The sequence below is a fragment of the Lepus europaeus genome, chromosome 18, assembly GCF_033115175.1.
Source record: "Lepus europaeus isolate LE1 chromosome 18, mLepTim1.pri, whole genome shotgun sequence".
In the NCBI taxonomy this organism is placed as follows: Eukaryota; Metazoa; Chordata; class Mammalia; order Lagomorpha; family Leporidae; genus Lepus; species Lepus europaeus.
The window spans coordinates 76361510-76389109 of NC_084844.1; the positions used below are offsets into that span (position 1 = coordinate 76361510).

At 40.7% G+C, this 27600-nt stretch overlaps 2 pseudogenes; both read right to left on the bottom strand.

Annotated features, from left to right (window-relative positions):
* LOC133747049 (adenomatous polyposis coli protein 2-like) overlaps positions 1-27600 on the bottom strand; it is an 834579-nt pseudogene that overhangs the window by 697777 nt on the left and 109202 nt on the right.
* Positions 18627-25153, bottom strand: LOC133776812 (dystrophia myotonica WD repeat-containing protein-like; annotated as a pseudogene).

A 27600-nucleotide genomic window follows, 5' to 3' on the forward strand; every position in this document is an offset into this window, starting at 1 on the left:
TTGGATTGGCTCAACTCCACTCATTGCAGCCTTCTGGGGAGTGAACAAGCAGATGGAAGACCTCTGTCTTTGTCTCTCCCTCTCTTTGTAACTCAACTTTTCCAATGAATAAATGAAATCATTTTAAAATTATTTTAAAAAATCATTGTTATGTCACAAATTTACCTTTGTGATGTCATATGTGGAGGTCATGAAAATAATTATGATATAAAATAGTTGTTTTTTCAAAATCTATTGTGATGTCCTAAACTGCAATTGTAATGTCATAAACCTGAAATGCTGATGTCATAAGCCTACATTGTGGTGTCATAGAAAACACGATGTCATAATCAATTGGAATTGATAATTCCACAACTGTGACATCATAACCAGTGATGTCATAAGCCAACATTTTGGTATCATCTATTGTGATGTCATTCAAACCATTGTGATGCCATTAATTAGTAGTATGATGCCATAAACCTACCATTGTAATATCTTAAGGCAACCATTGTGTTGTCACAATCAAGTGTAATTTTTTAAAAACCAATGTGACATCATAAACAATATTGTAAACAATTGTGGTGTCATAAACTACTACCATTATGATGCTATATTCAAGTGTGGTATCATAAACCACCATTATTATATTATGATTGTGATATCATTAAAGCCATTTGATGCCATACACCAATACTACCATGCCATATACCAAACATTGTGGAGTCATAGTGAGAAGTTATAAAATAACACATCATAAACCTACTATTGCAAATCATAATAAATCATGATGTCATAAACCACCATTATGATATCATTTAATTTTGATGTCATAAATATTGCTATGCCATAAAACTATCTTTGTGATGTCATAGACCATTGCTTTATTATAATCATTTGTGAGGTCAAAAATCTATTGGGGCCTATTCTGGGCCATAGTGGATAAAGCTGCTGCCTGCAGTGCAGGCCTCATATGGGTGCCAGTTCAAGTCCTGGCTACCTCACTCCCAGTCCAGATCTCTGCTATGGCCTGGGAAGACAGTGGAAGATGGCCCAAATGCTTGAGCCCCTGCACCTGCATGGGAGTCCTAGAGGAAGCTCCAGGTTTCTGGCTTTGGATTGGCCCAGCTCTGGCCATTGTGGCCATCTGGGAAATGAACCAATGGATATAAGACCTATCTCTGTCTCTCTTCCTCTGCCTTTCTGTTACTCTGCCTTTCACATAAATAGTTTTTAATAAATATATTGCTATTTGTCTAGTATTATGCCATAGAGGGTTAAATAACTGCCTGTGACAATATCCCATGTGGATGCCAGTCCAACTATCAGCTGCTCCTTTCTGTTCTAGCTCATTGCTAATGAACCTGGGAAAGCAGAAAATAGCCCATTAATTGGGCCCCTGTGCTCATGTGGGAGACTCACTTAAACTCTTAACTCCTCAGTATTTGGACTGGCCCAGCAATAGCTGTTGCAGCAGTTTGGGGACTGCACCAGCAGATGGAAGCTCTGTCTCTCTGTTTCCCCCTTCTCTCTTTGTAACTGTCTTTCAAGTAAATTAATAGATATTTAATAAGGCTACCATGTGATGTTATAATCACCTGTGATATCATAACTGTCATGTCATAAACCATTGTTTTCCATAATCAATTGTGAGGTCAGAACTGTAATGTCATAATAAATTGTGATACAAACCATTGTTTTATTAAAACAATTATGATTATTATGATATGTACTATATATATACAATATAAAATTTATATGTATATATATACAATATACAATAACATACAATTATTATGATATTACAGTCAATTGGTTCATGATAAACCCACCATTGTGAAATTATAAACCTACAATAGTGATGTCATAATCAATTCTTTCATTAACCTGTCATTGTTCCAAGATGACCAATTGTGACATCAACTGTGATGCCAAATTAGTTGTCATATCATAAACCACCATTGTTATATCATAAATCAACCATTGTGGTGTTGTAAATCAACTATTGTTTTGTCATAATTGTGTTATCATAAATCATGATTGTGATGGGATAAGCCAAAACTGTGATGTCATGATAAATTGTGAGGTCCTAAAAATGATTGTGATGGCCTAATTGTGACATAATTAAAACTAACATTATGCCAAAAACAGCATTGTGATGTCATTATCATTAAGACATTGTGATATCAACATCAATTATAATGTCATTTAAAATGATTGTGATACTCTAAATCTGTATTGTGATATCATAATCAATTATGAAGTCATAAAAAACACTGTGATATCTTAAACCTACCATTATGACCTCATAATCAATTGTGATAACATAAAACAGCATTATCAGGTCATAAGTGTGTTGTCACAAAAACCATTGATATCAGAAACAAATATTGTCATGCCATAAACCAACTATTGTGATGTTTTAAAACATTGTGTTTACATAATCAATTATGGTGTCATAAAACATCACTGTGATATTGTAAATACACCATTGTGTAATAAATTATGATGTCATAAAACATTCAGCTGGAGGCACACCATGCATTTGTGTTTAGAAGCATTGCTATGCTATTATTGTTCTTAACATAGAATTTGGAGCTTGGGGAGCTTTCCCATTCTCATTTTGTGAGGATACCCTTTGGTGCACTTACAGGGTTAGCACTGAGTTGTGGAGGCAGCAAAAAGCCAGTGGGGAGGAACCTGTTGACCCATGTTTTATGTGCTAAAAAAACATGATTTCTGTAGAAATTCACCACATAATAGGGACAATTAAGATGACATAATAGGGAAAGAATGTGAAGGCAGAAAATCTCCAAGTAAAATTACAAAGAAAATCCAATGCAAACAGTAGTAACATTAATTGCAATGTCACAACCTAACGGTTGTGTTAACAATCAAGTTTGATGTCATAAAACTTTGTGATGTAAACATCAATTAAGATGTCATAAACCAACTGTTGTTTTGTCATAATGAATTGTGATGTCATAAGCCTGTCATTGTGTTATCATAGAAAACATTGTGAGGTAAATCTATTGTGTCAGAAAGCAAGCTGTTTTGTCATAATCAATTGTTGAGGTAATAGATCTGCCATTGTGATGCAATAACCTAACACTGTAACATCGTAAAAAAAACTATGTTGTGATTAACCTGTGATGTGATAAAACATCATTATTATTAAATTATAATTGTGATGTCATGATTAATCATGAAGTCATAAAATACATTTTGTCATCATAAATCTACCACAGTGAAATTGTAATCAATTGATGTCATAAAACATCATTGTGGTAATCCATTGTGATGCTATAAACTGATAAGTGATGCCAGATACCAACCATTGAATCATCATAAAGCAACAACTGTGATTTAATCAAATGCATAATAATAAATACCATTGCTGTGGCCGGTGCCGCGGTTCATTTGGCTAATCTTTTGCCTGCAGCGCCAGCACCCCAGGTTCTACTTCTGATTGGGCTGCTGGATTCTGTCCAGGTTGCTCCTCTCCAGTCCAGCTCTCTGCTATAGCCCGAGAATGCAGTGGAGGATATCCCAAGTGCTTGGGCCCTGCACCCACATGGGAGACCGGGAGGAAGCACCTGGCTCCTGACTTCGGATCAGCACAGTGCACCGGCTGTAGTGGCCATTTGGAGGGTGAACCACTGGAAAAAAGCAAGACCTTTTATTTAAAAGGCTGAGTTACAGAAAGGCAGAGAGAGAGAGGTCTTCCATCCTCTGTTCGACTCCCCAAATTGCTACAATGGCCCGAGCTGGGCCAATCTGAAGCCAGCAGCCAGGAGCTGCTTCTGCATCTCCATGTGAGTGCAGGGATATCTTCCACTGCTTTCCCAGACTGTAGCAGAGAGCTGGCTCAGAAGTGGAGCACCTGCGTCTTGAACTGGTGCCCATATGGGATGCCAGCACTGCAGGCAGCAGCTTTACCTGCTATATCACAGTACAGCCCTGCCCACAATTATATGTTCTTATATTTTATATTTTACCACTATACAATCCAAGGTTTTTGTTTTCTTAAATTTGTTAATGGTATTTTCACTTTCTTGCTACCTTGAATGTTAATGTTAATTGGATTTTCATAATGTTCATTGCTAGTATACAGGAATATAATTCATGCTTATATCTATTTTATACTCTGAACACACTGAATTTTACTTTGGGTTTTTAGTGAATACTCAGGATGTTTTTTGCTTACAGGATATGTTTTAGGCATTACAAGTCATGTTTGTGCTTTTGTGTACAATTTGGAGGTTTTTTGTTTGTTTATGATTTCCTTTGCATAGCCCTCTGCTCCACTGTTGAATGGAAGTGTTAAAAGTATTATCAATGCCTCGTTCACATTTTATAGGAATTTACTGTAGATTTTCCATAGGTGCCCTTCCTGTGGTGGAGATTCTCATCAGGAATAGTTAGTTTAGGGTTTTAATCACAAGCTGAATTTAGTCAGTTTTTCTATATCAGTGAAATTATCAAATCTTGATATTTTTTATTAGCATAGCTTATTTTATTATATATTTAACCTTAATATTACTATTTTTTAACTTGAGAGGAGAGAAAAAAATCGAGTGAGTGAGCTGCTATCTACTGGTTCACTCGCCAAATGTCTGCAATGACCAGGTCTGGCCTGCAACTGGAATTGGAGCCAGAAGCCAGAGGTGCAAACACAGTCCTTGCCTCCTTGTGGGTTTCAGGGACCCCAGCTACTTGTCCCATCACCACTGCCTCCCATACTCTGTATTGACAGAAAGCTGGGGTCAGGAGCCAGAGCAGAGAATTCAAGCCAAGCACGGTCAAATGGGTTGTCTGCATCGTAACCAGAATCTCGACTGAGAGGCCAAGTGCCCACTCCTAACCTGTCTGTTCCACTCCTTTGGTCTATGGATTTGTTTTCATACTAATATGGCACTTCTTGGTTACTTTTCCTTCTGAACTAAGGAAATGTGAATCCTCCAGTTTTGATCTTATTTTCAAGAATATTTTGAGTATTTGGATACTTTGAGATTCCATATGAATTTTCTCTACACTTTTAAAAAGGTAACTATTATGGTGTTATAAGGAAACATTTGAATCTATAGGTCACTTACAATCTTCTGAACTTCATATATATATGTATATATGCTTACATACATACATATATATGTAACAATATATGAACTCAGGACATATTTCCATTCTTTTTTTTAATGGACAGGCAGAGTTAGACAGTGAAAGAGAGACAGAGAGAAAGGTCTACCTTTTCCATTGGTTCACCCCCCAAGTGGCCACCATGGCTGGTGCTGTGCCAATCCAAAGCCAGGAGCCAGGTGCCTCCTTCTGGTCTCCCATGCAGGTGCAGGGCCCAAGAACTTGGGCCATCTTCCAATGCATTCCTGGGCCACAGAAGAGAGCTGGACTGGAAGAGGAGCAACCGGGACAGAATCCGGCACCCCAACCGGGACTAGAACCTGGTGTGCCAGTGCCACAGGTGGAGGATTAGCCTAGTGAGCCATGGCGCCGGCCTATTCATTTGCTTTTTAAAAAGTTTTTTTTATTTGAAAGTTACAGAGAGAGTTAGAGACAGAGAGTGAGATCTTCCATGCACTGGTTCACTCTCTAGATGGCCGCAATGGCCAGAGCTGTGCCCATCTGAAGCCAGGAGCCAGAAGCTTCTTCCAGGTCTCCCTGATGGGTGTAGAGGCCCAAGGACTTGAGTCATCTTCCACTGCCTTCCCAGGCCACAGCAGAGAGCTGGGTTGGAAGTGGAGCAGATGGGACCAGAATCAGCACCCATATGGGATGCCAGTGCTGCAGGCCAGGGCTTTAACGTGCTGTACCACAGCGCTGGCCCCTATTTCCATTTGTTTCATGATCATTTATTTGTAAGTTTCAGTGTTTAGATATTTTATTTCCTTGGTTAATTTTATTCCTAAGTACTTTATTCCTTTTGATACTATTGAAAATTCAATTGTTCTCTATTTCCATTCAATTTATTTTTATTTTTAAAAATATTTTACTTCTATAAGGTGAGCAAATTTATGTATTTCATATATACAGATTTAGGAGCTGAGTGATACTTCCCACTCTGCCCTCTCTCCTACCCATATTTCCAACCTCCCTTATTCCTCCTTTCTTATTTTTTCTTTCAAATTTCACAACAACATACTTTCAGTTTATGCTATAATCCCAAGCTTAACCCTCTACTAAGTAAAGAATTCAACAAATACTCAGTCGGAAATACCACTGTTTCTTAAGAGTATAGACAAGGACTATACAAAAAATCAGTTCTCAAAATGCCAATTTCATTCATTTATATTACATTTTTGTACTCTGTATATTAGTTACCATACATCAGTGAAAATACAGGATATCTGTCTATTTGGAGACTGATTTATTTCACTAAATATAATGGTTTCCAGTTCCATTCATTTTTTTTTTAATTTTTTGACAGGCAGAGTGGACAGTGAGAGAGAGAGATAGAGAGAAAGGTCTTCCTTTTTGCCGTTGGTTCACCCTCCAATGGCCGCCACGGTAGGCGTGCTGTGGCCGTCGCACCACGCTGATCTGATGGCAGGAGCCAGGTGCTTCTCCTGGTCTCCCATGGGGTGCAGGGCCCAAGCACTTGGGCCATCCTCCACTGCACTCCCAGGCCACAGCAGAGAGCTGGCCTGGAAGAGGAGCTACCGGGACAGGATCGGTGCCCCGACCGGGACTAGAACCCGGTGTTCCGGCGCCGCAAGGCAGAGGATTAGCCTAGTGAGCTGCGGTGCTGGTGCAGTTCCATTCATTTTATTGCAAGAGACATGATTTCATTATTTTTATGACTGAGTAGTATTCCATACTGTGTGTGTGTGTGTGTATTTCCTTTATCCAGTCAACAGACTACTGACATCTGTGTCAATTCAACATTTTAGCTATTTTGAACTGAGCTGCAATAGACATGGAGATAAATATAACATTTTCATATGCTGATTTCATTTCCTTTAGTGAAATTCCCAGGAGTGGGATGTCTGGGTCATGTAGTAGATAAATTGTCAGATTTCTGAGAAATCTCCAGACTGTCTTTTTAAATATTGGTTGTACTAGTTTACATTCCCATTGACAGTGTATTAGAGTACCCTTTGCCACACATCCTAGCCAAAATTTATTTTTTAAATATTGGTTTATAGCTGTTATAACTGGGATGAGATGCCATCCTATTGTGGTTATTTTTTAAGATTTATTTATTTAATTGAAAGGATTACAAAAAGGAGAGGCAGAGGCAGAGAGAGAATCTTCCATCCAGTGGTTCACTCCCCAAATAGCTGCAATCATCAGGGCTTTGCCAGGCCAAGGGCAGGGGCTAGGAGCTTCATCTGGACCTCCCACATGGTGGAGAAGTCCAGGACTTTGGTGATTTTCTATTGCTTTTCCAGTTGCATTAGCAGAGATCTGGATCAGAAGTGGATTATCCAGGACCCAAACTGGCATCCACAGGGATGCTAACAGTGCATACAGTGGCTTTACATGTTACACCACAGCACCAACCTCTCATTGTGGGTGTTTTTTAAAGATTTTGTTTATTTATTTGCAAGTCAGAGTTACACAGAGAGGAGAGGCAGAGGGAGAGGGAGAAAGAGAGAGTAAGAGAGAGGGGGGGGGGAGAGAGAGAGAGAGAGAAAGAGAGAGGGAGAGAGAGGGAGAGAGAGAGAGAGAGAGAGAGAGAGAGAGAGAGAGAGAGAGAGAGATCCTCCGTTTGATGGTTAATTCCCCAACTGGCTGCAACAGCCAGAGCTACACCGATCTGAAGCCAGGAGCCAGGAGCTTCTTCCTGGTCTCCCACGTGGGTGCAGGGGCCCAAGGACTTGGACTATCTTCCACTGCTTTCCCAGGTCATAGCAGAGAGCTGGATTGGAAGTGGAGCAGCCGGTTCTCGACCGGCGCCCACATGGGATGCTGACGCTTCAGGCCATGGCTTTAATCCCCTGTGCCATAGTGCCAGGCCCTCATTGTGGTTTTTATTTGCATTTCCCAGATGGCTGTTGACCCCAGCATTTTTTCATTGTTGGCCACCTGAATTCCATCCTTTGAAAAATTCCTGTTCATGTCCTATGCCCATTTTTAACTGAATTGTTTACTTTATTGCTGAATTTCTTGAGCTCTTAATAAATTCTCAATAATATTCCTTCATTCACATATAGTTCACAAATAATTTTTCTCATTCTGTTGATTGCCTCTTCACTTATTTAAGTGTTTCCTTTGCAGTTAAGAAACTTCTTGGCTTAATGTAATCCCACTTGTCTACTTTTTGCTTTTATTGCCTGTGTGTCTGGGTTCTTTTCCAAGAAATCTTTGACTATGCTGATGTCTTGCAGAGTTTCACCAACATTTATTTACCTCTCATGATTTGATTTTATCATGTCATAGATTTAGATCTTTGATCCATTTTGGGTTGATTATTGTTTAAAGTGTAAGGTAGGGATCTTGTGTCATATTTCTGTATGTATAGACCTAATTTTCCCAGCTTCATTCATTGAAGACACTGCCCATTCTCTGAGAATTTATTTTAGCTCATTTGTGAAAGATTAGTTCATTGTATATATGTGCTGATATTAGTTTTTCCAATCCAAGAATATGGAAGATTTTTCCATTTTTTTATTCTACTTTTTTCTTTCTTTCATGCTTCATAATTTTTTTCATAGACACCTTTCACCTGCATAGTTAAATTTATTTCAAGTTGTTTTAAGTGTATTGTGGCTATTGTGATTGGGACTGATCTTACAAGTTCTTTCTCGGGGCCAGTGCTGTGGTGCAGTGGGTTAACACCTTGGCCTGAAGCCCTGGCATCCCATATGGGTGCTGGTTCGAGACTTGGCTGCTCCACTTCCAATCTAGCTCTCTGCTATGGCCTGGGAAAGCAGTAGAAGATGGCCCAGGTCCTTGGGTCCCCACACCCATGTGGGAGACCCAGAGGAAGCTCCTGGTTCCTGGCTTTGGATTGGCACAGCTCCAGCTGTTGTGGCCATCAGGGGAGTGAACCATCATACAGAAGACCGCTCTCTCTCTCTCTGCCTCTCCTCTCTCTGTGTAACTCTGACTTTCAAATAAATAAATAAATCTTAAAAAACAAAACAACAAAAAAACAAGTTCTTTCTCAATCATGGCATTGTGTCTGTATAGAAAAGCTATTGGTTTTTCTGTGTTAATTTTATATCCTTCAACTTCACCAAACTCTAATGGGTTCCAATAGTCTCTTAGTGGAGTATTTTGGTTCCCCTATACATAGATACATGCTGTGTGCAAACAGTGATAATTTGACTTCCCACTTTTCAGTTTGTATCCCTTTGATTTTTTTTTCCTAATGGCTATGGCTAACATTTCTGAGAGTATTTTGAATGGCAGTGGTGAAAGTGAGTATCTTTGGTTCTGCATCTTAGTGTAAATGCTTTCAACATCTCCACATTCAGTATGACGCTGGCTGTGAGTTTGCTATTATTGTCTTGATTGTTTTGAAGAATGTTTTTCCCTACCCAATTTGCTTAATGATTTCATCATGACAGGATTTTTTAAAAATATATTTTATTTGATAGGCATATTCACAAACAGAGAGAGGGGGAGAGAGAGAGAGTTCTTCCATCTACCATTAAACTCCCAAAATGGCTGCTTTGGTCAGAGCTGAGCCAATAGAAAGTGAGGAGACAGGAGTTTCTTTTGGATCTCCCATGTGAGTGTAGGGGCCCAAACACTTGGGCCATCTTCTTTTGTTTTCCCAGGTGTATTAGCAGATAGCTGGGTCAGATGTGGATCAGCTGGGATCAAACTGGCACCCATATGGAATGCTGGCAACACAGGTTGAGGTTTAACCTGCTACACCATTGTGCTGGCCCCAGGATGCTGTATTTTATCAACTACTTTCTCTGTATCTATTGAGATAATCATATGGTTTTCATTCTTTGTAAATGTGATATATCACATTTATTGATATGAGAATGTTTAGCCACCCCACTTGGTCCAGATGAATGATCTTCGTGATGTGCTATCAGATTAAATTAGCTAGTATTTTGTTGAGAATTTATGCTTCTACGTTCATCAGTGATATTGGTATATAGTTATCTTTCTTTGTTGTGCCTTTTTCTGATTATGAAAGTAAGTTGATGCTGGCCTCATAGAAGGAGATATGGAGGATTCCCTCTCTTTTTTTTAAATAGTATCAGCACAATGAGAATTAATTCTTCAAAGTCTTTTAAGATTCAGTAGTTAAGCCATCTGGTCCTACTTTTTTGTTGGGAGGTCTTTTATTACTGATTCAATCTGCATCTTGTTTATTTGTCTGTTTAGGTTTTCAATGTTGTTGTACCTTAATTTTGGTAGATTATATGTATTCAGAAATCTATCTATTCTATATTTTCTTATTTGTTGGCATATAGCTGTTTGTATTCATTCTTGGTGATTCTTTTTAATTCTTTTTAATATCTATTGTTACATCTCCTTTTTAAACTCCAATTTTATATATTTGGGACTTCTTCATCTTTTTTTTTACTAGTATGCCAATAATTCATGAATTTTGTTTACTTTTTCAAATTACAAGCTGTTCATTTCACTAACCATTTACATTTATTTGGTTTCAATTTTGTTTGTTCTGTAATTTTAATTACTTGTTTCCTATTACTCATTTGGAGTTTATTTTGCTGTTTTCCTTGGTCCTTGAGATGCACTGATAGCTCATTTATTTTATGTTTCTTCAGTATCTTGATGTAGACACTAATTGCAATAAACTTCTATCTTAACACTATTTCTGCTATATCCCATAATGTTTGATATATTATGTTGTCATCTTAATTTGTTTACAGATTTTTTATTTCTTCTATCAATCATTGTTCATTCAGGAGTGTGTTATTCAGTCTATCCATGTTGCACATTATCTATAGATTCTTTAGTTACTTCCCAGCTTTATTCTGTTGTGGTCAGAAATGATACATGGTATGATTTAAATTTTCTTGTAATTTTCTGAGATTTGGTTTATAGGATAGGGTATGTTTTTGCCTAGACTAAGTTAAATGCACAGATGAAGAGAATCTGTATTCCATAATTATAGGATGAAAGGTTTTGTAGATATCATTTATGTCCATTTGGTCCACAGAGTAGAGTAGCTCTATTTATATGTTGATATTTTTGCCTAATTCTTCTCTATTGATGCAAGTAGGGTGCTGCAGTCCCACATTATTATTGTGTTTGAGTCCACATCTCCCTTTAGGTCCATTAATATTTACGTTGGCACCCTGGCACTGAGTGCATAATATATTTACTCCAGTCACATCTTTCTGCTGAATTGACCCTTTAATCACTATGTACTGCAGTTGGTTGTCTCTTTTAACCATTTTTGTGTTAAAGTCAATTTTGTCTGATGTTTTGATGGCTAATCCTGCTCTATTGCTTTCTGTTAGAGCATAATATCTTTACCCATCCTTTCCCTTTCAGTTTGAATCTTTGTTGGTGAGTTGTTTTTCTTGGAGACAGCAAATATATGGGTCTTGTGTGACTTTTTTTATTTGACAGGTAGAGTTGTAGACAGTGAGAGAGAAAGAGACAGAAAGAAAGGCCTTCCTTCCATTGATTCACTCCCCCAAATGGCTGCCATGGCCAGTGCTGCACCAATCCAAAGCCAGGAGCCAGGTGATTCCTTCTGGTCTCCCATGTGGGTGCAGTGGCCCAAGCACTTGGGCCATCCTCCACTGCCTTCCAATGCCACAGCAGAGAGCTGGACTGGAAGAGGAGCAACCAGGATTGAACCAGCACCCATATGGGATGCCAGCACCACAGGTGGAGAATTAACCAAGAACGGGCCATCAAAGAATGAGGTACCTTTCTCTGAAGGGAGGAGAGAACTTCCACTTTGACTATCACCTTGTCTAAATAAGATCAGAGTCAGCAAACTCAAACGGCTTCCATAGCCTTGGCAACTCATGACAAGAGCCTAGGGTGATTACTGATGCCATAAACAAGATTGTCAATTTGTTAAGTCAACAACAGGAGTCACTGTGCACTTACTCCTCATGTAGGATCTCTGTCCTTAATGTGCTGTACATTGTGATTTACTGCTATAACTAGTACTTCAACAGTATTTTTCACTTTGTGTTTCTGTGTGGGTGCAAACTGTTGAAATCTTTATTTAATATATACTAAACTGATCTTCTGTATATAAAGGGAATTGAAAATGAATCTTAATGTGAATGGAAGGGGAGAGGGAGCAGGAAAGGGGAGGGTTGTGGGTGAGAGGGAAGTTATGGGGGGAAGCCATTGTAAAATTTATATTCATTAAATAAAAGTTAAAAAATATAAAAAATAAATAAAAAGCAAGTTGCACAAATATCTACCAAAAAAAAGGACACCCATGGAAAATAGAATGGAAAGAGTATGAAAATATCTTTTAAAATTTGAAAGGACTGCATCTGTGGAATTCAAGTTTAAGAACACTTAGAAGCAGCACAACAGAATTTCTGTATAGGGTAAACAAAGATAAACTAGGTGGAAATCAGCATTAATTTATTTCTCTGAAATGTATAGAAATTTTATTTATTTGGAGTAATCCTGAGCTTATATGGGGCCACTAAATCTCCTATATGTTTATCATGTTGAAAATCGGAATCATGAAGAATGTAGAACAAAAACATCTGAAAACTCCAAAAGACCAAATGCACAGTCAACAAGGACAAAAAATCAAGAACATTGATATCATTATCCAAATATTTATTAACACATTAAGTATGACACTTACACAATATCCTTTTTGATATAAAAATGATCTTTTACTATTTTGCCCAAATTAATTTTTTCTTAATAGGATAATATTTGGGTTAATACATCTCTATTGGTTGAACAATTCCAAGTAAAATTCAGATAGTTAAATCCTAGGTGAGGATTATTATTCACAACTTATCAATACTTAATACATAGATCACCAACACTTGTCTGTGTAGGTGCTATCTTCTTACCAATGCCTTATCAATATCCTCTATATCCTCAGGGCATCTCCTTTGAAGTAGCAATACCAACCCCAATGAGGAGGTACAAAATATATAGCTTGAAATTTAGGTTTAATGAGAACATCATGTGTAAGAATATCTAGTCATTGTCATGGTGCATACAAGCCTTGAAGGAGTAATTCAACCTAACAGTGTAGCCTCACTTGTCCAGTAGGAAGAATAATTACTGTCCCCTGGCTAACAGGAATATTCAGGAATAACAGGAATAATCACCTCAAACTCTCAGTGATTGAAAAACATAACAGCTTATTTTCTGGGAGGAAAAGTTAGTTATGTTCAGATCACACTCTATGACTACTGCCTTTCTTTGAGGATCTTTATCTGACGGAGTTTACATAAAATGTGTGCAGACCCTAATTTCAATCTCTAGGGAGACCCTGCCACACACACTGCATTGACACACATGATGTTTTCTCAATGTATCTCCAGGAAACTGCCTCCACATTTACCATGACAATAAAAGAGAACACTTAACTTGCAGTTCAGTGTTGGATTAAGAGAGAAAAATGGGCCATCACAAGAAGCATGATAACATAATAAATAGGGGTAAGTACAGTGATATACTATTTGGCTTCAGAGCATACTACCAAGCTATAGTGATCAAATCAACATAATATGGGCATAAAAACAGACACATCCATATACACAAACAGAACAGAACAAAAGCCCTAGAGGTAAACTCATACATCTATAGACAGCTAGTTGACCTTTGACAAAGGTGCTAAGAGCATGAATTGGAGAAAGCATGGTCTCATTAAATGGCACTAGAAAAACTGAAGATCCACTGCAGAAAAATGAAACTAGACCTCCATCTCTCAATATACAAAATTGACTCAGAATGTATTAAATAATTGACTGTGCAACCTGAAACTCTGAAATTCCTCAAGAAAAGAATGCAAATGCTTCAGGGCAATGGAATGGGCAAGATTTTTTGGATAAGATCCAAAAATACAGGAAGCAAAAGAAAACCATGTATAAATGGGACTTCATTAAATTAGGAAGCTTCTGTACAACAAAGAAACAATGCCTGAATGATGAGGTGACCCACTGAATGGCAGACTGTATTTATAAACTGTATATTTGATAAGGGGTGGGGATCCAGACTATATAAGGGAAGATAATAATGGTGATGATTTAAAAAGATCCATAGACCTAGATAAACATTTTTCATAAAAGACAAATGTCCAGTATGTATATGAGAGCAACTTTGGCATCACTAATCATCAGATAAATGCAAATCAAAACACAGTGAGATGTTACACCATTGCAGTTAGGTTGGCTGTTATAAAAAAGACAGACAAAAACAAATGCTACTAAGAATATAGAGAAAAGGGAGTCCTTACACATTGTTACTCCAAACACAAGTTACTATATGGAAAACAATATGGGGTTACTCAAAAATTGAAAGTAGAACTGTCATATGATCTAGTAATACCACTAATGAATGGATGGATAGATAGATCTCCAAAGTAAATAAAAACACTATGTTCAAAAGACATCTAAATTCCCATTTATTGCAGAACACTCACAATAGCCATGAAATTGAAACCATCTACACATTCATCAACTGGTTAATAAATAAAGACAATTGTGGTACATATACATAGTGTAATATTATTCATCCATGAAAAAAGATAAAATGACATTTTCAACAATGAGGATGTGTCTGGGAGGACATTATGTTAAACAAAATAAGATTCAATCTCCATATTGGTTATCAGTCTGTCTAGGTATTCTATGGCTTCATGATTCAATTTTGGTAGACTGTGTTCAGGAATCTATCCATTTCTTCTAGGTTTCCCAATTTGATGGCATACAGCTCCGTATAGTAATTCCTGATGATTCTTTTGGTTTCTGTGGTATCTGTTGTTACATTTCCTTTTTCATTTCTGATTTTATTGATTTGTATCTTCTCCCTATTTTTTATTGGTTACTTGGGCCAACGGTGTATCAACTTTGTTATTTTTATTCAAAAATCCAGTTCTTCATTTCAATAATTGTTTGTATTATTTTTGTTTAAATTTGGTTTATTCTCTAATTTCAATTATTTCTTTTCTGCTACTTATTTTGGGCTTGGTTTGTTTATCTAGGTCCTCTAGATGAATTGATAGTTCATTTATTTGATGACTTTCCAATTTCTTTAGGTAGACACCAATTGCTATAAACTTCCCTCTTAACACTCCTTTTGTTGTATCCCACAAATTTTGATATGATGTATTGATGTCCTCATTCATTTCCAGAATTTATTTCTATTCTGATCTTTTATGACTCAGTGTTCATTCAGAAGTATGTTGTTCAGTCTCAATGTGTTTGCATGTCATCTACAGATTATTGAGTTGTTAATTTCCAGCTTCATTCCATTGTTGTTAGAGAAGATGCCTGATATGATTTCCATTTTTTGAATGTTCAGAAACTTGCTTTGTGGCCTAGCCTATGGTCTATCCTAGAAAAAGTTCTATGCACTCTTGAGAAGAGTGTGTATTCTAAACTGTGAGACGAAAATTCAGTAGATATCAGTTAGGTCCATTTTGTTAAGAGTGTCAAATAGCTCTCTTGTTTCATTGTTGATTTTTCTGTCTAGTTGATCTGTCCATTGTTGAAAGTGGGATGTTGAAGTCCCCTGTTACTGTTGTATTGGAGAATATGTCTCCCTTAGATCTATTAACATTTCTTTAGGTAGAAGCACTTTTTATTATTTGTTTATACATTTCTTGTTATAAATACATTTATTTATTGTTATAAATACATTAATACATGTATAATAAATAATTTTATAATAAAATGTAAATTTATATTATATGTATATATAAATTACATATTATATTTATATATATTTTATATAATTATAATTATATATAAAACTATTTACATTTATTATAGTCACATCTTTATTTGAATTGATCCCTTAATCATTTTACATAGTGCCCTTCTCCATCTCTTCTAAGAGTTTTTGTGTTAAAATATATTTTGTTTGATATGAGCATGGCACCACCTGTCTTTTTTTACTATCCATTAGCATGAAATATCTTTTTCCATCCTTTACTTTCAGTGTGTGGGTTCTTTGCTGGTGAGATATGTTTCTTTTAGGGAGTAAGTAAATGGGTTTTGTTTTCTAATCCATTCACCTAGTCTATCTTTCAACTTTACAGTTGAGGTCATTTGCATTCAAGGTTACTATGGATGTGTAAAATGACATGGCTCAATAAGCATTCCTATAAGACATTTAAAAATAATTAATTCCATTTTTTTGACAGGCAGAGTGGACAGTGAGAAAGAGACAGAGAGAAAGGTCTTCCTTTGCCATTGGTTCACCCTCCAATGGCTGCCGCGGCTGGTGCACTGTGGCTGGCGCACTGCGTCGATACGATGGCAGGAGCCAGGTGCTTCTCCTGGTCTCCCATGGGGTGCAGGGCCCAAGCACTTGGGCCATCCTCCACTGCACTCCCTGGCCACAGCAGAGAGCTGGCCTGGAAGAGGGGCAAGCGGGACAGAATCTGGTGCCCTGACCGGGACTAGAACCCGGTGTTGCGGTGCCGCTAGGCGGAGGACTAGCCTAGTGAGCCACGGTGCCGGCCTCCAATTTTTCTCAAGCTATTCTAACAGTTAAAAGGGAGGGAAACAATTAAAAGGGAGAGAATCCTCCCAAGCTCTTTCTGTGAAGCCTGCATTACCTTAATTCCTAAACATGAAAGAGATACAACAGAAAGTTTACCATAGACCAATATCCCTAATGAACATAGATGCCAAAATCTTCAACAAAATATTAGCTAATCAAATCCAACAACACATCAGAAAGATCATTCACCTGGACCATGTAGGATTTTCCTCTGATATGCAGGGAGGGTTTAGCATTCACAAATCAATAAATGTGATTCATCACATAAACAAACTGAAAAACAAAAACCATGAGATTATCTCAAAAGAGAAAAGCATTTGATTAAATACAACATAATTTCATGTTGAAAAATTAAGCAAATTGGGTACAGAAAGAACATTCCTCAACATAACTAAGGCATTTTATGGCAAACCTATGGCCTACATTTTACTGAACTGAGAAAAGTGGGAAGCATTCTCCCTAATATCCAGAACCAACAAGATGCCTTCATTCACCATTGCTATTCAGTATTGTCCTGGAAGTTTTAGCCAGAGCCATTAGGCAATAAAATAAATAAGAGGGCTACATATTGAAAAGGAGGATGTCAGATTATCCCCTTTTTAAAAAAATGATGGTTCTATAAATACAAAATCCAAAAAATTCTACTAAAAGTGAAATGTCCTTATGTACTAAAGATGGTGGAGGGGCTATGGACACTCCAACCCTGCAGAGGCTCCAACTCCAGGAGGACCATAAAATGATGCAGCACCAGAAGCTCCGTTCATCCACCACACCTAAATGCCTATGGTATTCATCAGCCTAGGCCTTATGGACAGGCTGGCACCTCTTCTGGTGTGGATCCTGATGCCTACTCATGTTCCAGTTTTGGACTCAGATCATACCAGTTATATTCCCACCAAGGAGCTAAAGCAGGCTCTGTCAATTGTTCCTTGTTCAATGACAAGATATGCCTCATGATGATAAACATGTTTGACAAGACCAAGTCAGGCCACATCAATGTCTCTGATTTCTCAACCTTTGGGAAATTCATTCAGCACTGGAAGAATGTCTTTCCACAGTATCACCAGAACACTCAGGCTCCATCAAGCTGCACAGATTTGTCTCAAATGGGCTACACCCTGAACCCCCAGTTCACACAGCACCTGGTCTCCCTGTTGCCTGCAAATCCCACCATTAAGCTTGATGGTTTCATTCAGGTGTGCACCCACCTGAAGGTGCTGGCTGAGGCCTTCTGGAAGAACGCCACCACTATATAGTTCTTCAGCTTGGCTTCAAGGACTGTCACCAAGATAGCTTCTCAGATGCTATGACCCAGATCATCTGTAGAGTGGAGTGCTGCAGGGGTCTCTTCTAGCTCATTAGAGTGGGAGAAACAAGTGGGCCTCTCTTATTTTCCTGCCCTCTCAGAGATTCTCCTTTGCTTGATGCATCACTGAGAGAAGGGTAGGGGTCTTGTGTCATAGTCACCAAATAGAGGGAAGCTAGGTTGAGGCCACACAGACAGGGACCTGGCTTAGGAGATAAGTGGAAGTTGAAAACCTGACAGACCTGAGAAGTTGAGTGACACAGTCTGGAAACAGGAGCAAGAACTCCAGTCATTACAGTGGGGTTAAGTGTCTGGCCAGCTTGTCCTTGGCTCTGGCTTTTCTTTCTGTGCCATGAAGGCAGTACTAAGTGTTCACTGGTCTCTTACTGTTAGCACTTATGTTTCCTCCCCCAGACTGTCCTGTCAGATGAGCCCAGTTTTACCAAAGTAGAGTTGATTAGGCATGAGAGAGATTTTCCTGTGGGACCAGTATCTTGGATTGCCCCACATCCACAAGCCCTTGAGTTACTTCTCAATACCTGGGGGCTATCATTGTTCAGGGAGCTCAGACTCCTACCTTTTGGGGATCTTTGGCCAGACTACTGCTCTTAGGTCTTGGATTGCTCACTTCCTTATCACCCTGTGTTCTGCTTTAATCCCCAGGGGACAGTTGTCACATTCCACTGCCAATGTCTTTTTTACTGTTAGTGTATTTCCATTGGTGGCCAAAGGTCCATTGAAACTGAACATTTCAATAAAAGTATAAAACTTAAAAAAAGAAAAATTTTAACAAAGTTAAGAGGCATTTAGAGGGATGAGAACACCCTTATCATATCATTATTTTAGAAGTCAGTGAAGAATCCACAAACACTTTGATCATTGGATCTCTATCTTTCTAGGTTGAAGAGAGAATCATTGACATAGGAAATCTGAGGATAGCTGAAGAAATGAAGGTGACTTTTTTATTTGTCCTGGTTAGTCTTGTTAATGTGGGAATCCGTGGGGTCAGTGGGAAGGATTGAGGCCAGGAGGCTGGGGCACAGTGCAGGGACCCCAGCATCCACAGCTTCACACCACTGTGCCACTTGGGGAGTTGCCTGGTTGGGAGGAGATGTCATCTCAGCTAGCTTCCGGCCCGGCGGCTGGCGCTTCTGGTGAGCTCTGACGCAGATGATGGGGAAGTGGCAGGTGGAGAGGAGAAGGGGAAACGGGTCCCCTTTGCCCTGTCCGGCCGGGCCCAAGTGCAGAGGAGGCCCTCCTGGCAGGCGGTGATGATGCAGTCCTCCAGGAAGAGCAGCACCGTGAGCCGCACCTGAGCGAACTTCTTGCACACCAAAGGCTCCACCAGCAGCACCTCGTGGATCCGAGGGCACAGCGTGGTGCCTAGCACCTTGGCAGGGTCCAGGCGGCTGCACGGCGCGGGACCACTGGGCTTGTCCCCCCCGCCGCCGCCACCCCCATGGCTGATGTTGCCCAGGCTGTGGTAGCGCTTGTGCTCTTTCTCGGCCCCCCCCAGTCTCGCCACTCCTGCAGCGTGAGCGTGGAGAAGCGGCCGATGCTGAATGGCGTGTCGGGCTCTGCCGCCACCTTGCCCTGGCCACCTGCCTTGCCACCACCTGCCAGGTGTGGGAGGCTGTTGGAGCGGGACTGTGAGTGGGGCAGGGGCCCTGGGCCATGCCCGCCAGCCTGTGAGCTGCCAGCGGCAGGCGACGTGGTGCCAGGGATGCCAGGGAGGGTGCGGGTACGGCCCAGGCGTGGGTGTGGGTACAGCACGTCTTTGGTGAGGTCCCAGAGGCAGAAGTGCGTGTTCTGGCGGGCCTAGCCGAAGCGGTAGGTGACGGAGCCGGCCTTGGGCAGTGGGAAGAGTGGGATGCGTCCGGCAAAGCCTGGGCGCGCCCAGCCGCGGCCTCCCCCTCCTCCTCGCCCCCCTCCTCCTCGCCGGCCCCCTCCCCAACAACCGCCGGCTGCTGCCTCCTCCACCCGCGTGGTGTAGGGGTTAAAGGCTACAGCGTTGACCCAGGACTTGTGGCCGTGGCCACTGGCCACCACGCAGCCCTCGGTGAAGGACCACACGGTGACCAGGTCGTCTTCACCGCCTGTCACCATGTAGCAGCCGTCCGGGCTCCAGCACACACACAGCAGCCCGCCCAAGTAGCTCTTCATGAGCCCGCGCAGGAGCACGGAGTCCAAGTGGAAAACGCGCTGGCAGCCATCCTGGCTGACGCAGGCCAGGTGCCGGCTGTCGGGCGAGAAGGCAAACTTGTTGAGGGGCCCCTCGCCCACCGCCCACTTGGCCAGCGGGTTGCGGGGGCCTTGCTCTTGGCGGCGGAGGCGGCGAAGCCCTCACCCTGCCTCAGCAGGCTGTACCGCCGGCGCCGAGGCACACGATGGCAGACGTGCACAGGTACAGGTGGCCGCTGGCGTGCGAGGCCAGGAACAGGCTCTCCGACTCGGACACCACTTTAGATATGTCACCTTGGTCTTGTCGATCAGCCGCACCCCGTTGAAGAGCTTGCTGGTGTCCTTGAGGTCCAGGCACTGCACCTGGCCGGCTGGGAAGCCCACCAGCAGGGAGATGGTCTCCGTGGCGGCGGCGAACTGGCTGAAGTCCTGGCAGGTGGGCTGCGTGCCCTTGTAGATCCACTTGTCGGTGGGCTTCTTGAGGTCGATAGACCGCTGACTCCCGCGGCGGTGGCCCGGGTAGAAGTTCAGCTCGCCGCCCAGGTTGAAGCAGACGCGGTCGCCCCGGCACCAGCCCCGCGGGCGTGGCCGGCGGCTCCCCGAGGCGAAAGAGGCTGAGGCGCTCAGCCGGCAGCGCGGGTGCGGGCCCAGGGCCTGGGGGCGGCGGGGACGACGCGGGGCGCGGCGCCGAGGCTGGAGGCGGAGGCAGGGCCGGAAGGGCGTTGCAGCGGCTGGGGTGGCGCCAGGGTCTGGGCAGAAGCAGGGCCGAACCGCGAGCGGCGCCCCCTCTGCGCTGCCGGCCACCCAAGGCGTCCCCGGCCCGCAGCCCCCCGGCCCTGCCGGAAGCTGCGGGACCGCGCTGGAGGAGTTGGGGTCGTCGCCCCGGCGACGCCTCTTCCATTCGAAGTTGAAATATTTTTAAAATTAAGAGATATGTGGCCGGCGCCGTGGCTCGACAGGCTAATCCTCCGCCTTGCGGTGCCGGCACACCGGGTTCTAGTCCCTGTTGGGGCTCCGGATTCTGTCGCAGTTGCCCCTCTTCCAGGCCAGCTCTCTGCTGTGGTCAGGGAGTGCAGTGGAGGATGGCCCAAGTGCTTGGGCCCTGCACCCCATGGGAAACCAGGAGAAGCACCTGGCTCCTGCCATCGGATCAGCGCGGTGCGCTGGCCGCAGCGCTCTGGCCGTGGCGGCCATTGGAGGGTGAACCAACGGCAAAAGGAAGACCTTTCTCTGTCTCTCACTGTCCACTCTGCCTGTCAAAAATAAAATAAATAAATAAATAAAAAATTAAGAGATATGGAGCACAGAATGAGAAAACCTATCAAACCGCACGTCTTAGGAGCATGTAGGAGATACTTTATATGAAAGTATAGTGACTCTGCTTCTCCAATCCCTCTAGCCCAATGCAAGAAACAGCATGTACAATGTGTGCCAAGAAGAGTGAGTGACAAGAAATCTACATACAGAGTATAAGGTATGACTTCTTAATGGAAAACAGATATGATTATAAAACTTCCATGGGAAAAAGATGATTGAATAATGAATAACTGCACTAATAGATGAAAAAGAGAAAACAGAGAGCCTTGAATACCATCTTTGAAGTACTGAACACAGTCACTACTGCCCTGCACTTATCCAGAAAGATGAGCTGTCATTATTGACAGTGAAATGAAACCAAGATATCTTCCTAAGAGGCAGGTCATGATTTCAGAAGAATGAGAGGCAAAAATGAATGGTGAGTAGTAAATAAACTGCAAATTGCATCATCATCTATTTGAAATAATAAACCTTATGGCTAATTTGAGGGGCTGAAAAAAAAAAGAACTAAAATTCTGAATAAAAGCAACTCAAAATCAGAAAAGCAGTGATTACATTTTAAGTGTTCTAACAATCCCTACAGTCCTGAGGAAAGAAGTACAAATAATTTAAACTTTTACTTTATTTAGAAAAATCTGTATGGTAAATGTTCCATGATAATGACTAGTAATAGAAACAGCAAATATGCATCCCCAAAAAGGAAAGGAGAAAAATTCCATACACTAAGTAACAAAATAATTGCTAAAATAACAATAGGAAAAATGGTCTCAGGCTAAGAAAACTAAAATTCTTAATTAAGTGGGAATAAATCTAAATATATTAATGATCATACTAAATATAAGTAGGTAAAATTTTCTCAAAATCACCCAAATGGGTTCATTAGACAAAACTGAACAGTTTTTTTAAAAAGCCATTAAAATACAAAGTGAAAACAAAAATGGTTGTGAAAATAGTAAAGTAAAGGATTGAAAATATATTTCAGGAAAATATTTTAAAAAGAAACTCACAATCACTATATCAGACAAAACAGACTTTAAGGAAAACAAATATTTTTGGGAAAAAATAATGCATAATGGCAAAACTTTTAGTCACTAGGAAGATAGGATCTCAAATTTATGCTCCAAGTTACCTGAAAATATTTAAATCAATTAAAGAACTAAGCTACTGCAAGAAATAAGTAAATCTATAATGGGAAACTTTATTGCAGATCTCTACTGATAAGCCTTATGCACAACTTAGAACCAAATAAAAACAAATAAATTCACATAATTACTGTGTACATACACATAAAATACACAGCATTTGAACCATTCAGTAATATTCACATTCTTCTCCAGCACTCCTCAAACCTTTACAAATCCCTATCATGTGTTACACCATAAAGTATGCCCCCTCAACATCACAGAGACCCTGTGTTTTTACTGGTGTTTCAATTTAGTCAAAACAAAAAAGATCATATATACTTCAGAATTACTAAATATTCCAAGTAAAACATAGATCAACATGGCTCCTCAATTATGCTCTTCTAAAAAACAGAGTAAAAGCCTATTATTTCAGTTTAAGAATAAATGCATTAAGATATATTTCATATAAGAAATAGAAGTGGTAGAAATGAAGTAATGTGACCATAGGGGAAGGGATTAGGATGACAAATGAAACTGATAAGGCTGTATTAGCCATTCTCTGCAACTTTACTTGTCAGTTCTGGGCATATATCCTATTGAGACCTTAAAATGATTTTTAATTTTTTATTTCTTTTTAATTATTATTAATATGAAGAGGGTATATTTCATGTTTTTCATAGGTATAATTCTTTTTATAGAAAGCTTTTATTTAGTCAATATAAATTTCATAAGTACAACTTTGGAATTATAGCAGTTCTTTCCCCAATACCCACTTTCCCACCCCCAAACCATCCCACCTCCTACTACCTCTCCCATCCCATTCTTCATTAAGATTCATTTTTTGCCAGCGCCGCAGCTCAATAGGCTAATCCTCCGCCTTGCAGCGCCAGCACACTGGGTTCTAGTCCCGGTCAGGGCACTGATCCTGTCCCGGTTGCCCCTCTTCCAGGCCAGCTCTCTGCTGTGGCCAGGGGGTGCAGTGGAGGATGGTCCAAGTGCTTGGGCCCTGCACCCCATGGGAGACCAGGAGAAGCACCTGGCTCCTGCCTCCGGATCAGCGCGGTGCGCCGGCAGCAGCGCCCCTACCGCGGTGGCCATTGGAGGGTGAACCAATGGCAAAAAGGAAGACCTTTCTCTCTATCTCTCTCGCTGTCCACTCTGCCTGTCAAAAAATTAAAAAAAAATTCATTTTTAAATGATCATTATATATAGAAGTTCAACTCAATACTAAGTAAAGATTTCAACAGTTTGCACTCACACAGACACACGAAGTATAAGGAACCCTTTGAAGACTAGTTTTACCATTAATTCTCATAGTACAACACATTAAGGACAGAGGTCCTACATGGGGAGCAAGTGCACAGTGATTCCCGTTGTTGATTTAACAACTGACACTCTTATTTATGACATCAGTGATCATCATAGGTATAATTCTAAGAAGATAACCATACTTCCCTCCCTCCCTCTTTTTACTCCATCATTCTCCCTCCTCCATTACTTCTTCTCCTTTAACTTTCACAAAAACATAATTTCAGTGCACTCTATAATTGTAGGGCTAAGGCACCACTAACCATAATATTGAAGAAGTCAAAAGTATAAAGATCACAGTTCCACAAGAGTATAAACAAGAGCTAAAAACTACAATCAAATCATAAGATGTCCATTTTGATCCTATACAATTTCTTCGTATTTTAACTGGTAAGTTAAAAAATTGAAAAGTACATATTGTTCTTCTATAGAAACCAAATGTAAGCCCCAAATTTTTTTAATATTCTAATAAATTTAATTAGATTCACTCCAATTCATTTGCTTAATGACAAGTGTCATTTTATTGTGGATGATTGAGCAGAGTTGCAAAACCATACAATAAAACTTATAGATTGAGTTGATTATTTTGTGGAATAGTGAATCATGAATGAAAATTGTTAATATCAGATGACACAATTTTTTTTATTTTTTTAATTTTTTTATTTTTGACAGGCGGAGTGGACAGTAGAGGGAGACAGAGAGAAAGGTCTTCCTTTTTGCCGTTGGTTCACCCTCCAATGGCTGCCATGGTAGGCGTGCTATGGCTGGCTCGCTGCGCTGTTCCGATGGCAGGAGCCAGGTGCTTCTCCTGGTCTCCCATGGGGTGCAGGGCCCAAGCACTTGGGCCATCCTCCACTGCACTCCCTGGCCACAGCAGAGAGCTGGCCTGGAAGAGGGGCAACCGGGACAGGATCGGTGCCCTGACCGGGACTAGAACCCAGTGTGCTGGCACCGCAAGGTGGAGGATTAGCCTAGTGAGCCGCGGTGCAGGCCTAGATGACACAATTTTTTAGCTCACTTAATATCTGCCTTCCAGAACATTCTCCCCTCTCCCAGAGGGTTTGTTAGTATCTGAAACTTCTAACTGGAGAGCAAATATCTTCTTGGATTAAGAATGCTCTGTTTATTGACTCAGCTTCTTGCCTCCTTTTTCTAATCATCACTGGGTGGATCCTGGATTACTTGGGGACCTTTGGTTCTGATTCTTATACAAATTTTGTATCTATAGAATTTCTTTAAAATGTATCCCATGTCTCTCTCACCTGAAGACATCCTCAATCGATTGGTTCTTTCTGCTTTTTCCAGTATCCATTCTAGACAAACCTATTGTTTCTAGTATGTATGTCACTAAAGGCATTTCAGTTTCATCCAATGTACCCAATACACTGTTATATTAAACCTTTGATAATCTCCCAAAATTTCTGTTCCTTTTGGTTTTATCAAAACAACATTCTTGTGACTTTATTGAGGCATCAAATGTTGATAAGTTTGAAACCAATCAAATTAGCTTCTACCCATGAAAATAAAAGGTCAAATATGATACCGAAAGGGGGTATTTTTACCTACATGAATGATTTTAGTTAATCACCTCTCTTTTTCTTAGAAACAGGAAAGAAATGTATAACAGATATAGGTGGACATTCAAAGTTGAATTATTTTTCAAAAGAAGTTAGAATTAAACAGCCAAGGGGGGGAGGCGGAGCCAAGATGGCAGAAGAGTGAGGGCACACACAACAGTTCGGGAAAAGAAAGTTTAACAAAAGTGGAGTTACTGTACCCTCAGAAAGAGACTCAGAAAAAAAAACTGCAGAGGAAACTTCCGGATCTAGTGGATGTGACACAGAGGACCTACGGGGAGAGCAAGGTGGCCCACTGCCCTGCCGAGCTGCGCCGAGCCACGCCAAGCCACACCGAGCCGCGTCTAGCAGCGCCGAGCCATGCCGACCCGCACTGAGCCGCGCCGCGGACACGGGAGCTGCGAGAGTGGGGAAAAGAGCGAGCCCAGCCACAGAAGGGCGGCTGCAGAATTTGAGCCCCGGCACTGGAAGGAAAGGTAACCCAAGACATTGTCTGGGAAGGTTAGAGTGTGGTCTGAGCTCATGCGGGGTGGGGGAGGAACTACACCAGGCTGACTGGAGGAGAAAAAAAAAGGGGGGGAACCAGCAGGGACACTAGCCTCTCTCTGCACTCTCCTTACAAAGCCCAGCAAGACAAAGAGCAGGGGCCGCTTTACATATGTAAAAGAAACTCCTGAGCCTAGGCAACCCTGAAGAACCAAACAGAGCTCTTTGGCCACACTTCCAAGATACCAAACAAATGTAGAAACCAAGGTAACAAGAGCAAGGAAGACACTATAATGCCCCCAAATGAAAAAGACACCCCAATTCAAGATTATGAAGATGATGAGATAGAAGAAATGCAAGAAGCAGATCTCAAAAAATTGATAAGATCATTAAGAAGCTCTCAAAAACAAATTCTTGAACTACAGAAATCCTTAATGGACAAGATAGAAAATCTCTCTTGTGAAAATGTAATATTAAGGAGGAATCAAAATGAAATGAAACAACTAGTAGAACAAGAAACTGTGATAGTGACGAGAAACCATAATGAAATGAAGAATTCAATAGATCAAATGACAAACACATTAGAAAGCCTTAAAAACAGAATGGGTGAAGCAGAAGAGAGAATATTGGAATTAGAAGACAGAGAACAGGAAAGGAAACAGGCAAACCAAAGAAAAGAAGAGGAAATTAGAAATCTAAAAAATATTGTCGGGAATCTACAGGATACTATTAAAAAACTGAACATTCAGGTCCTAGGAGTTCCTGAAGGCATGGAGAGGGAGAAAGGATTAGAAGGCCTTTTTAGTGAGATACTAGTAGAAAATTTCCCAGGTTTGGAGAAGGACAGAGACATCTTAGTACAGGATCTCATAGAACCCCTAATAAACATGACCAAAAGAGATCCTCGCCACGACACATTGTAATTAAACTCACCACAGTGAAACATAAAGAAAAGATCTTAAAATGTGCAAGAGAGAAACGTCAGATTACTCTCAGGGGATCTCCAATTAGACTCACAGCTGACTTCTCATCAGAAACCCTACAAGCCAGAAGGGAATGGCGAGACATAGCCCAGGTACTAAGAGAGAAAAACTACCAGCCCAGAATATTATATCCTGCAAAGCTCTCATTTGTGAATGAAGGTGAAAGAAAGACCTTTCACAGCAAACAGAAATTGAAAGAATTTGTCGCCACTCGTCCAGTCCTGCAAAAGATGCTTAAAGATGTGATACACGCAGAAACACAGAAACACGGTCACCAATATGAAAGAAGGTAAAGGAAGGAAACCTCACAGCAAATGATCACAGGGAACACAAAAATGATAGGACAAAGATACTACTTATCGATAGTCACATTAAATGTTAAAGGCCTGAACAATCCAGTTAAAAGACACCGATTGGCTGATTGGGTTAAGGAACAAAACCCATCTATCTGCTGCTTACAAGAAACACATCTTTCTAACAAAGATGCATACAGACTGAAAGTGAAAGGCTGGAAAAATATATACCATGCCAAAAGAAATGAAAAAAGAATGGGCGTAGCCATCTTAATATCAGATAACATAAATTTTACCACAAAAACTGTTAGGAGAGACAAAGAGGGGCACTATTTTATGATTAAGGGATCCATTCAACAGGAAGATATAACGATTATCAATGTATATGCACCTAATTACAGGGCACCGGTTTATTTAAAA